Raw genomic sequence first — 14,896 nt, forward strand, 5'->3', positions numbered from 1 at the left:
CATCATCACTAGCCACAATACTTGAAAGGGGAGGGAAATTCATTGTGAAGGAAGGGATAAGCATAGTGGGGTGGGTTGCAACATGATGGAAGCATATATTTCCTTTGATGAGGGAAAAAAATATTGGAATCTATCGAAAAGATGCAGCTTGGATGGGAGGTGATCACTCCTAAATTAACTACCATTAAGGTCATGGGAGTCCATCATGGATCTATAGCTACACCAAGGCTCAAGCTTCAAGAGAAGGAGATCATACCAACTTTAAACATTGGATTGACAAGGAAGCTCCTTAGTAACAAAGATTTGGCAATATGACTCATTAGGAGAGTGTGCAAAATTCAACTCTTTGAGTCTTAGTTTTTAGAAATTATAAAAAGAACTATTCTCTGAAACTCTCTCTTAGCGTGAGGCTCTCCATATGGAGATTGACCATGGGCACATTGTTTTAGGATAGAATCTTGAAAGGAAAGGACTTTCGAATGGAGAATGCATATAAGGTAATAAGGAGACTTTGACAACCCTCTTTTGGGATGGATTATTAGTGATAATTTGTGAAAGAAGATCCAACCTAAAGGATTCGATGACTAGAATGTGTTACCATTTCAACAGTGTTAATCAGTTACAATAAGGAGACTTTGATAGACTTGTTTTGGGATGGATTCTTAGTGATAATCTATGGAAGAAGATCCAACCTAGAGGATTTGATGACTAGAATGTGTCACCATGTTTCAATAGTGTTAACCAGTTACAAGTTCAAAGCAAAAAAAGTAGAAAAATGGCCAAGAATCATGAAATATTGGAGAAAAGAGAGAAGCAGATCAAAGATAGGCATCAATAAAATTCACAATAATTAGAAATTTGAAGAGAACATGCAAGGAAAGATGACAAGAAGGCCAAAAAAGACTAAAGTATAGTAGAAAAACTCAATAGTGTGCTGACATTGTAATCTCAAGTGGCCTGTAAAATATAAAATTATCTTTTCTTACACATCGGGCTTACTCTCATGTAAATTATAAATTAATGTGCAATTAATGGCGCGCTAGTAGAGTGAGTCAGTTTTTTTAAAATGTGATAATGTGATGAGTTTAAGGCACCCTGAAGACGGTGGGCTTAACTAAAACTACAGGTGGCGGACACCCTTGAGGATTAGGACTTGCACAATTTTTAAAATCCAAAGGTAACGTATAAGGTGGAAAAACACCTTAATGCAATTCACTCCTAAGGCTACTAATCAAAAGCTTATCTCTTTTGTGTCAACTCTATCTCAAAGTTTTCTATATTTCATGCAAGCTTAGTTTGTGAGATTGCGTGTATTCTAAATAGGTTTTGTGAGCTTTGTAAGATCTCTTCTTCTCTCCTGTTAGGTTCTCCCATTTTGAGAGGTAGGAGCTTGAGGGCATGAATAGACTTAAGAAAGAAAGGAAGAAAGAAAGAGATATTAACGTCTACAAAAGGCCAATGTGGCTTATGAGACAAAACCAAAGTACATCTCTATCTAATGTCATCTCATCATGAAAGCGGAAGAAAAATGTATCCTAGTATTAGGCTAACATCTAAAGATCTCAATGTCTAAAAAGATGAATGTATAAAGTGTCTAGCTATAGTAGCTCCTCTATAAACATCAAGATCAATATATCATCCCAACAGTGATGTAATCCATCACCCTACTAATGTATCAAGGGGTGAGTCTCTTATGTCTCGTAATGATGACTCTAATTTGACTATAGTATGGGCCCCTCAATTATCGGTTGCATGATTGAGGTCACAGTACCTGACAAAGTATAATGGCTCTATCTAGTGTGACACCACGATGTGGAATAGGGGGAGTTTGGCAAGATGGATTTGTGTCTACTACTAAGCTAGTAGTGCATATGGGGTCTAATCTATGAAAGAAATCTGTCAATGCTCAAATGAGAACCTTGTATCTACTATAAGTAATGCTCCAAATCTCTCACTTAAGGACATTCAGCACTCTCTACTTGATGAAGAAACTAAACATAAAAACAAAGATGCAAAGGGAGTTGTCTCAACACAGAAAGAGAGTTTGTTGTACACCAAAGGAAATTATGGAGCAAAAGGCTGAGGCCGAGGATTCAACTCTAACAACAAAGATCGGATGACATGTCATTGTTGTGTGGTAAGACTGGCCATATGGCCAGTGAAAGTTTCCACTGTAAAAGAGCACAACAAGTATAGAATATGGTAACCATCATTAGAATCAATTCATGAATGAAGAATATGCTTTCGCTATCAACAACAACTCTAATCGATTGTTTTGAAGAAATTATCTTTCCCATAGTGGATCTTATGTTTTCCCATAATGGAGTTTGTTTCCCTTAGTGGATTTTCTCTGTAAAACAAAACCCTTGCCAAATATGTAAAGTTTCAAGCTTTAACTTGATTAGGCTACCTATGAGCTAGTCTCCGGGGCCATGTCATTATGTAGGGGGGGGGAAGCCAACAAGTGTAGGAACTCATCATTTGATGGGGGTGTTGAAAGAAATGACAAATGATGTATGCTCCAAGAAGAGATGTCCTGAATCCCATATGCACAGTGAGGAGAGTGGAACAACCCATCTACTATAAAGCATTGTACTTGACTATCACTTTCAAGATGAGTAATGCAATATCATGATGCTTTGTACTTTCAGTTAGTGTCACTGTCATTATCAATCTCTTATACAAGTTTGTGTTTATGAGTCCAAGCTTCCATCTTGGAACCTAATTCACTTGTGTAACATTTGGTCTAGTCATTGTCCATGTCACTATAAATCTAATCTTCATCTTCCAACCTCCATAGATGCCATGCTCTAGATCCGTATTTTCAACAATTATGTGGCGTCTTTGGAGCTCTAGGAGGAAAAGCCCTAGACATCTTTGATCCTCATGCTCCATGACATGGCGAAGTGGTCTAAAGCCCTCATAGAAAAGGTATTGATACCTTCCTTGTATGTCACAGTACGCTGTACATCTACATATGTAATGCTCCTTCGTCTTAGGCTCTTTATCGCACAACTAGTATATCCTATCCTCCACATGAATATCTATCCATACAAGTGTGAATCAAGATTTGCACCCTCTTTTGGATGTCCTAATCACACTTTGTGGGATCTAGGCTAGTCCTTCCATGAAGCATGCTTCTATCTTTACCTTATTAGACCTAGCCTATGCTATCTTGATTACAAATCCATGTGCACAACGTATACAACAATTGTGGTTGTGAAAAATATAATTGTGGGAGATAATATAACATGTATTGGAGTAATGAACTTGACTCTCACAAAAAAATACATCCATGATAATAATGTATCCACTATGTACAAAAATAATACAAGCATCCAAAAATAAATATTTCACTTATACTTTGATTATCTTTGACTTTTCCTTTAATTGTGACATTTCACATTTACTGTTAACATACGTTTAGAACATTCCACATCTCTAGTGCATGTTGATGCCTACTACCTACAACGAGAGCACCATGGGATTGGTACTCATCCAAGAGGGGGGTAATGTTAACCATAATGATGAAGAGGGATGTGAGTTAAGGGGAAGTGCAATGTATCGAAATTAATTTTGCAATGAATGACATTCTTTGCTTGACATTGTAATATTTTAGATATTATGATCTGATATGTGCAATCATGATGCATTTATATTATCTATTGTGATTGCACACTTATTTTGTAACAATTAGTTAAGATCTATCAAGCTCATACTTCTAGATATTGTAAAATATCAGTGAGCTAATAAGAAGGCCCATGGTTGCAAGAAGTTGGGAGCACTACCCTTCTATTCACTTGAGAGGATCATTCCAAATAACTTCAAATGTATTCATAAAGCAAAGAAGACCACTTAAGAACCAACAAGTGGAAAGGATGGCCAACTTATGAGTGGAATCCTAAAACATATAGCCCATTTATAAAATCCAAAAAGTGAATGAAGAGAACATTTAGGTTTGTGCAAATTTGAGAGAATCCATCTTCTTCTTCTTGCTTCCATCCTTCTTCTTGTATAAACGTGAGAGTGAGAGTGTGTAAGAGAGTATGAGTGAGGAACTTGGGAGAGTCAAGTCCTCGTCTCCTTTGGCATTTCTTCTCCTCCTCTCATTCATGGTGAGAGGTTGGGAGTAGGGTTGTATGAGAGAGAGAGAGAGAGAGAGAGAGAGAGAGAGAGAGAGAGAGAGAGAGAGAGAGAGAGACTCTTCTTCATCCTCTTTTTCTCATTCTCCTCTCTCATGGAGCATTGGAGGAGATTGGTGGCAAGGAGCAAAGGGAGTGACTCAAGGAACCATCACTTGGTTCATGTTGGCCACCATTGAGTGTTATGAAAGTTGCTTTAAAAATTATTTTTCTACTATTTTTCCAATATAGCATGATGTTGATTCTAACCCTTGTTTTATTATAGAGATCACTTTGGTCCAGATTGTATAAGTGCTCATCTCTCTCTTCCTTCCTCTATCTCTCTCTCTTTGCTTCCTCTTTTTACTATTTTTTAGTATACTTTCATTTCGATTTTAACCCTTACTACTATCTTTTTGTAGAGATCAATTTGGGCAAGATCGTATATGTGTTAATTACTTTCTCTTTCTCATGTACTCACATATACTCTCTTTCTTCCTCTCTATCTTTTCCCTTTTATACTATCTTTAGGTAGGGTTTGATGCTAATCCTCAATTTACAAGTAAATTTTCTATATTTTGTGGTGTTAGAATTTATATATTTGATTAATTATTTTTGTTGGGATTGACACTTTCTTTTGTTTATTATATGCAATGGGTTTTGATGAGCAACGAATTCAATCTTCTCTTCAACAAATTAGCTTATAGGTATATTTGTATTGATTCAAGTAATTGACTAGTTATCTTTGGATAAGAGGGATTCATCATTTGAACAATTCAATCATTGTTTTTTATATCTATGATTTTCAAGAGGTTTTGATTATCATAATTTAGAATCAATTGTTATTATAGTAATCAACAAGGAGTGTAGATAATTCTATCTCATAAGTAATTTTTCTCTCTTTAATGCTGTGAGAATTCATATAAATGATTAGTTATTGTGGTTGTTGTTGAAGCACTATGTTTTTGTAACATATAGGTATTGTCCAAGGTTTAGGTTAAGCATGTAACTCTTGATCGATTTTTCTTTGTGGTGAGTAATTCCTTTGTGTTGAATGATATGGATTTGTTGGAAGTCAAGGTTTAGAAATCCTCTTATGTGTCAGTCTTATGTGTCCATTTGGATCTCCGTGCCATTTGGCTATGATCCATATAACTCTTATATCATATCATCCCTATAACACACAATTTTTTGAATCATAGAATATATCAGGTGTCAATCCAATGTGCCTATTCGGATTTACATGCCATATCGGTGCCATCCTTGTAACAACTACTTTGTAATACCCACATATAGATACAATGTATGTATCGAGTCATTTTAAACTCTATTCATTAATGAAACTTCTTTTTGAGAAATTCTTAGAGCACTCTCGTATTGTTCTTTTCATTTTATTCCATATGGATGGTATGATCAAAGTGATATCTTGAAATTCAATCTACACTTGTGTCAATGTACATACCTATATGCATTTTGATATCGATGTTTGTGTCTAGCTACAAAAGTGTGAGCATCGCTCAATGCCATAGTTGATTTGCCACACATATTGGTGTTTACTGGTCAAACTTAAAATACTTACTGGTTAGGATTTACCACATACTTCTTTATATCTATTGCCTAGGTTGTAAGGCTTGAGAGAAGAACAAGTATTCTCTCAACAAAAGTACATAACAAGAAAGATGAAGAAGGGAATTGGATCATTGGTACATGTCATTGCTTATCTTATGTGTCCAAGTATGAAGGAAGCTTTTAGAGTAAAGCATTTGCGATTGCAAATGTATCAAAGTAGTGGAAAGGTACAATTTTAGCTCTCAAACAAAGGAAGATTGATTCTCATATTGTAATAGAGGCATTGATACAACACATATTCATGCAAATGTAAATACATATTGCACCCACTATAACCATTCAACGAAACATTGCAAACAATAAGTCTTTACAGCACATTGAGAACGAGCAATTTCATGATATCTACATGAATATATGTCTTGCATTTATAGAAATATACCCTTTGAATTGCTATGAGTGGTAAAATATTGAGAGTTTTACATGTTCTTTTAAATATTACCACATCAAAATTGGTAGATAGCTTTTTAAGGGGCATATTACAACCAAGCAACTCATGGAGGATCTTATTCTTTTCTATGGCTTGAAGTACATATTGCCCAAGGGGGGTTGAGAATATGAAACCCTTAAGTCTATGCATGTATTGAATCTCAATAGCATAGAATGGCCATTATGTAATAGTGGCATTTTGCACATGTGTAGCACAAAAATTTTAGAAGACATATTAAACTCTATGAAGCCAAGCACTAGCTCAAAGAATGTACACCTAAGCTAGTTCATATCAATGGTAAATTTTACACATGTGTTCAAGGAATGTGAGGGTTCAAAAGTACATATGTCATAAAAGGTGTATCGAAGGATTATGTAATAAGGATTTTAGGAAAAACTTGGACATAAAAAATCACTCACAGTCTTGACATAGTAGAGTGTCAAGTCACAACAAGGGACATAGCTTTCAAGTAATATTTTACTCTCTTAATTAATTATTTTCTTACTTTGGGATGGATAAGCTAACTTTCCTTTCCAATTGCACATATTGTGTCACACATCAACCTTTTTGCATGGTGTTTAAGTATCATACATCAAACATTTAGCTTGGTGCTTATCATAGATGAATGATGTTGGGTGAGTGGTGGTGCCTTGATCAAGATCACACGTGATAGTATAGTTGTGCATGTTATTGTCATCTATGAGGGTCATGAGCTCCAAGTGTTGTAGATGGATAATGATTGGCCTTTGAGTATAATGCACTAGGAAATGACAATGTTAAAGGAGAATCCACTTGCTGGCATCTATTTCAATTTAGATGACAGTAGGAAGATTCAAAATCGAGTTGAGGATATTGTCACACCAGTGAAAAGTTTGTGGCTCCACATATTTTAGAATTATGTAGTCACCTTAAAAATCAAACTCCATAAGTTGTAATATCCAACAGTTGTAAACTTTCAAATTCTTTTGCTATGTTGGGGCCAAAAATGGACTCGACATTAGCTCTATTGGCTCTAGCTAGCTCTAGCCAGCTCCTACACATAACAAAAAACCCTCCCAGCCTCGTAGCCAAGAGCGTCTAGATGATATGAAATGGTTTATCTAATTAATGTGTTTGTGGACATAAGTTTCGAATTATGGTCCAACGATTTATCCATACCAACTCCAAGAGCATAGGGAGCTTCCCATACATAGGTGACTACTTCACCTCAATTTACATATACACACGGTATCGCTAATTGAATGTTGTGGCCCTTACACCTCTCTACCCTAGGGATTAGCACTGGGATGCACTATGTCTAATACACAAAGAACAATGAAACATAGTCCTCTCTCTTTATTATTTCAATATAAGAGATTTATTCTTTTTTCACACAAGTTTTCCCAAAAATGTCTATTCTAACCTATAGCAAAGGAACCTCTTCCGCTCAATGTAGGTCAATAATTCGATAAGCAAGTGCTATGCATCCATGAGTTTTTCCTTGATAACATGATTCATGCATATTTAGTGTGTCATGCCCTAGTGTGCTCAAACAATGTTGATTAACAATCAACCATGTGATGTGCAAAGACATTCTTTCCATGCTTTTTCCTAACACAGTGTCGCATTGAGAAGACGAAACCGGGCTAACTCGTGCCTCCACTTCTTAGATATTCAGTGAAACTAAAATAGTGCACTTCAATGCACAATCATTCATCTTTTCATGATAAAAAACTTGACATTTCAACCTTACTGCATATTGATTCATTATGTGTAGTCTTCTTTGCATTATACAACGTTTTCCATAGAAATACCCCCAAAATGGCCTCTTTAATACACAAATGGGTGTAGCCTAAGGCGAAACTTCATGCCCTATAGTCCATACATTCAAACACATTCTATCATTTTTTTCTTTTTTGGATTTAAAAATAATTTCTCTTTAACTTTTTACTATTTTTCTTAAATTTATTCAATTATTTCTATTATAAATACTCATTATTTTGCAATTTTTTATCACATGATAACAAAGAACAACCATGGAAATCAACATGTCCTATTTCATCCACATACAACATTACTTCCACTAGTTTGATCAATTATCATCATATTTCTCAATTTTACGTGTTTTGTATATGCTATAAAATTAATTTCTCCCTAATGTGATGTCAATTTCTAATGTTTGTTTATTATAGCACTTGAACACATCACATACTATTCTCATATTAAATTTCATACCATATGCACATCATTTTCATGATTAGATATAAAATAGAACCAAATTTTCATTAAAAAATGAGACTTATCAAGATTTTTTGTTTTTATATTTTTATAGTTGTATACACGGCCAAAAATTGGTCCAAATTCAGACTCTAATCATTATTGGTTATCGCATCTTTACATTAGCATCATCTCATCCTCATCTGGTGTCATGCTGCTACGTGCACATCATGTAAAAAAATCTAGAGTGTGGCTTTCTTAGTGATTTAGAGAGCCAATGCCATTTTAGACATTAGTGCTAGTGTCCATGGTTCAAAAATATTAGATTTTTAGACAAGTTTTAGATTATTTTTGATATTTTAGATATTATCTCTTGTAAAAATCCATAAAACTATATATAACTTCTAGATTAGGATGACATGTAAATGAAAGCATGTAGCTTTCAGCCAATTTGAGAGGATTTTATGTAAAAAGAGAGATTGACGAAATCGTGCAACGCGCGATCGCTGTTTTCAGGCAATGAACAACACTCCAAAGGGGGAGATGAAGAAAGAGTGATCTGGCAGAATTTTGGAGAGGTGTGCTAGCATTTTACCCCTCTTTCAGAGTCAATGGAAGCATCAGATTGGTGATTTGAGCAGCATAGAGGAAGGTATTATTTTATACACGTTTTTGTCTATTAGAGTTATATCTTCTCATAATGCTGAAAGAAACTGATAGGCTTTATCTCTGTTAGTATTCCTCTACATTTTCTAATTCTTTTTTGGAGTATTCTTCTATGTCTTCAATTTCTTCGAACCCCTTTTCTTTTGTCTACTCCTCTCCCTGAATCTACCTTCACCCTGTTGTCTCCTACCCCCATGGTTCACTCTCAACACCAAACGCACTGACACCGTGTTAAGGGAAGTTTATGCTATCATTAGAGGTGAATTTTGAAAGATATTTGGGCTGATTTGGGGCTGATATCTTCAGCCATATTCAGAGAATTAGCTACATCATTGTTCTTTTAATTCATTTCTTACTCTACAGAGGACATATTGTCAAAATATGCATGTATTATATGCCCCTATGGCAGGGCAATGTTTGTAGATCATTCATAGATGCTTTGAGTTGAATTAAGAGGATCTTTTTCTCTTATTTCTTGGCTATGGTAACTTATCCTTATTAGGAACTCAATTTGAAGCTCTCTTGAAGCAAGTCTCTTTGCCCTACAAGCCTTGTAATTGACTCATAAGCTTTTGTCCCTAACAGACTACATTGAATGTAATCATGCAAAGTTTATTCATGCTATGGCATCATGTATGAATGATGGGATGCAGAGTTGTTTATGAAACATGACAACATATTGTACTTGATTTTAAAATTTTTGATTGCTCTTACAGTCAAGAAAACAAGCTTGATTTGAGATAATACTCTTGTGATCTTTGCTAAGAACATGCAGTTGGAAGCTCTATTAACATCTTCAAGAACTTGGCTTGAAACCTTCAACCCTTCTCTTATCTCTACCATCTCCGGAGTCTAAGCTCTTGAACCCCCATACATTCTTCTCTCTCAAACCCCTGTGATTGACTGTGAAGTACCTCTTGAACCTTTAAACATTCACTGTAATCTACTTATCTCTTGAAGACACGTCTCTATCTATCTTGTCTAGTTTTCTTGCCAAACCCCTGTGGTGACCTTCAACCCTACGCGTAGCGACACCGATTCAATCGGTTCAAGCCGGATAGCCATATCTCATCCCAATCTTTGATTATTCCCACAAGAATAGCCCGAGAGAGAGAGAGAGAGAGAGAGAGAGAGAGAGAGAGAGAGAGAGAGAGAGAGAGAGAGAGAGAGAGAGAGAGAGAGAGAGAGAATAAGAAGAAGAAGAAGAGAGAGGAAAACTAGAAATGCAGATTTCTACTTATGTCGCCATCTATGAAGCAAATTTGGCGATGGAGAGTGAAAAAATGGAGGAGAATCATGTTGTGATAAGTTGTTATGGGTACATTAACACTTTCCTCGCCACCTCTCCCTCATTTCTTCTCCATGCCACCTTCTTCCTTGCACGTGGCTGAACCCCATGCCTTCACAAAAAATTTGGGGGTTGTGACCCCAAAGATAAACCCAATCCATTAAGAGAAACCACTTTTACATTTACCTTCCTCTTCCTCCCACTTGGGCAATCAAATTCTCCCGTGTTCGGTGTCTAATTTAAGGTCAAAAAAATTTTGCCTACCCATCTAGAACTCTCGGGTCTTGCTATCTTCCAAATGGTACCAAATGCCAATGTAACGAAGAAACAATGATTCAATAATGTTTAAAACTGAAGAATGAGACGTTTTAGAGTAGATCACCAAAATAGCTTGCACTAGTTTTCAGGTCGAATATGTTGCTACCTAAAAATGATTAATATGTGTAGAAGATGGAGGCAAATTAGCTCCTAAAAACACATTGTTATTCCTTGGTTTCAAGTTTCTAAAAGTGGACAAGAACTTTTATAGCAATATCTCCCCTTTATTAACTTGTTGATAGTCCTTGGGCTCATACACTACACTTAAATGCTCATATTCAGAAGCTTCAGTATAATATCCAAAGATCTGGCACATCATATAATTGTGCATACAATGCTATCCTCTCACAGCTTGTCTTCTCTGTAATCACTCATGATGCGAAGGATTCCCAAATTAGGAGATGAAAAGATCATGTTGCAAGTGATGCCCTCTAAAAGCTGACAATGAATTAAACTTATCTAGCATCCCCATAGTCCACATTAATATTGATACATGTCAAGTATGTTTGTATTAATACATTAATCCTCCACACAACGTATCAAAGCTAAGCATAAGACCGCAATGCATTGCTTGCATACTATCATTACATCAGCTTGTTGCATACATCCTTCTTGCCATTGGAGAGACAAATCAAATCCATGGGGGAAGATATAAAATAGTAAAATGGCACCTATGCAAGGGATAAAATGGTGTCATTGTGGCACCTATATAGGCTCTGTGTTCCTCCATGACCAATTTGTTACACCCCTTTAGGATCCAATGAATGGAGGGGGAGGGGGTCATCCCACTATTGTCCCAATCCTCACTAGAGATCCATGCCCATGTGTATTCATATTCTCTCTTCACAAGGTTAGTGTGATGAAATAAAATGTTGACTAAAGTATAGATTTTGAAGTCTTCCCAATCAATGAATTGATGGTTCATGTGTGGGTAAATTCTTCCAAGTGGAGAGATGCAAATATATATTTTTGATCATCCATGCAAAGGTAAATATTGAAGCAGGACTCTAATTTGGAGATCCATTCTTCCAAGTTTGATGGTGATGGGAACTACCCATTGTACTTAGTGAGAAGGATCTTGTCACGGAGATCATGAGGGCCTTGAGGAACACTACAATGTCCCTTCAGAACTCACTACTATCATTATCACTATCACTTAAGTCTTCACTTCAAGTCTTAAACAAATTCAAGTCACAAAACAATTCATAGTTTGCATATGTGGAGTCTGGTCACATTGAAGATACCAACGGTGGAAGGGCCATTGACTTCTCTATCTATGACCACCCTAAGCCCAATACAATGCTTTGAAGAGTTATTAAAAGAGTTGGAAGAGCATAGGGACAAGTTGGGTGAGGAGAGTAAAGTCAGTCTTATAGCCCTAGAGAAGGAAAATAATGCTCATGCAGCATATCGACAACAAAACAAGAGAAATTTTCTTTATAAAGAGAGAATTGGTTGCACTAAAGGAAAGTAATGATAAAAAGAGAGGATTTGAAGAGTTGTAGGAGCAATGTGAAGTGGAAAGAGAAAATCATATCAAACTCAAAGGCCAATATGCCCAAGCCATAAAAGACAAAGTTAAGTTAGAAGGAGAACTAGCAAACAAAAGGTGGAGGTTAGACAAGTCTTGGAGAATCAAATCAAAGAATGTATGCATAACTACACCCAACTCCAAAAGCAATTGGATTATGAAGTGCAACAAAGGAAAATCCTAGCCCAAACCTAGTAAGAATAAAGAATAACAAACCATGGTAGAAATCCTTGAGCTAAGTAGCAAAATCAGGGGACTAGAGCTAGCAAAGGAGAATGTGAGTCACAGGGAGGAGAAGAATATGGATGCATTGCAAAATATGGCCACCTACTTAGCACAAGCTGAGTGTGAAAAAGACCTAGTAGTGGAAAGAGTTAGGTAATAAAGGCAGTAATGTAAGCTTAGTAATAAAGATTTATTAACACACTGCTTGAGGTGTGGAAGCCATGTGAGGACAACACAATGGAGGACGTTAGGAAGAAGCTACAACTCACCAAGCAAGCACTCAAGCACAATCTGGAGATGATAGTTCCTCAACAGAAGTACAACATAACAAGGGTGTGATGAAACATGGATCTTGAGCATGGCTGCAGCTATGGAGGTTGGAAAGTGGTGACTAGAATCATTGCAACATGGACAAATGACACTAAATGTTACTTGAGTGAATTAGGTTCCAAGATTGAATGCTTGGACTCATAAACACAATCTCAAGTAGGACGTGATAATGACATAGAGTGTAGTACAAATTACGATATCATTTCATTTAAAGGTGAACCAAGTACATGCTTTTATACCTTTTTGGATAGTACCACTCTTCCTCATTGTGCTTATGTGATTTAGGATATCTCTTCCTAGAGCATACATCATTGTCTATCTCTCATACAAAGCCTCTTGTGGGAAAGCCTCTTTTGGGCACACATCTAGTCTCTACAACATTCATGTTAAGCATCATTTATTATTCTCAACACCCCCCCTCAAATGATGAGCCTCTACCCTTGCTGGCTTTTTCCCCCCCTACATGATGACATGGCCTGGGAGACTAGCTTTTTGCCAGCCTAGTCAAGGTAAGGGCTTGAAACTTTACATATTTGGTAAGGGCTTTTACATCCACTATGGGAAACAAGATCCACTACGGAAAATAAAGATCCAATATGGAAAAAATTCTTTGTTGTTAGCATCAAAAAGTATCTTCTTCATCTTCCTTTGGCTTCTTTTGGTGATGTCCTCGATCTTCTTGGTCTTCTATTCCAGTCTTCAATCTTTGTTGGTCTTGGTCTTATGCTCTTCATCTTTGACTTGTTCTTTATTATCTCGTGCTCTACTCTTCTTTGTGAGGTCCTTTTGGTCTTGTTTCTCAATGAGTTTGAGATGGATACAAACATGTACATTGATGTAGCTTGACATGACATAAACCTTCGGATACATAGATTTGGGGGTTCCATGCAGCTTTGCAAGACATATATATTTCTCTTTGGATAGCTTTGGGACTTGCTGGAATGCATTGCTTGACAACACATTATGACATTAGGCTTGGATACATAAAGTTTGGGGCTTTGTCAGTGGTGGCTATATGATGATGTTCACTGAAATGTCTTGGCATTACATAGGCATTGGATTTTCTTGACATTTGTGCATAAAACATCTCCCTTTTAAAGGCACGTGAAAGTCTTACCATTGAGCAAATGCTCAAGGCAATGTCTAGTCCCTTACAATGAGGCTTACAAGGGGTTTTATCAATTTGATATTTCCACATTAAAATATTGCAGAGAATGAACTTTAAATAGTTGAGATAATACCAGAAAGTGAGTTGCTCTTGAGTGTCCCAAGAACACAAGAAGTAGTGCCAAATAACACTAGTGGAGTGTCAATAGACTCTTTCTTGAAGAGCTTGATGTTGATGCTTGATCTTCTTGTACTGAGTTGGAGTCTTCCAAATCTTCTTCTTGAGTTTTTGACTTGTTGGAAACTTTAGATTTGAGTGGTAATAGCCTTGTCCAAGTGGCAAGAGTGAGAGAATGATTTGGAAAAATTAGCTTGAAGTGAGTGGCTATGGATTCCTGCACTATGGTTCCCACAGGTGCCTGATAATTCTATTGCAGCAGCTCGATGCATGGACCATTCATCAAGATATTTGATGAGAAGGTGGCCCATATAGTGAACTTGAATTGCCCTATACTTGCAGGCAAAATGGTGCACTGTGTAGGTGTCGATAGTAGTATGACCAGTATTGACATACACAGAGACGACGACTTGAATTTTTCCCAATGCTGGTTGACACAGTACCCAATGTGAAGAATTTTTGCTATGGAAAGTTGCATCAAATGTCAAAGAGATATCTCCAGAAGGAACCCTAAAGAGATACTACTTAGGATGAGAGATTTGGAGGCTCCAATGCTAATGGGTGTAGGCTCTGGCTATGGCTACCAAACAAGGAACTTGTGATTTGAGTGGAAGATGAACTCATGTGCTTGATCTGAGTTGGGTAGAGGTTGTGAGAGACTAAGAGGGTAGTGAGGGGAGTTAGACCATGCCCACCATGGCTCTGACACCATGTGAGAAAACATGGATCTTGAGCATGGCTGCAGCTATGGAGGTTGGAAAGTGGTGACTAGAATCATTGCAACATGGACAAATGACACTAATTGTTACTTGAATGAATTAGGTTCCAAGATTGAATGCTTGGACTCATAAACACAATCTCAAGTAGGACGTGACAATGA

The sequence above is a fragment of the Lygodium microphyllum genome, chromosome 21 (assembly GCF_053477565.2).
Source record: "Lygodium microphyllum isolate KBCC chromosome 21, Lygodium_microphyllum_v1.1.10, whole genome shotgun sequence".
NCBI classification, from domain to species: Eukaryota; Viridiplantae; Streptophyta; class Polypodiopsida; order Schizaeales; family Lygodiaceae; genus Lygodium; species Lygodium microphyllum.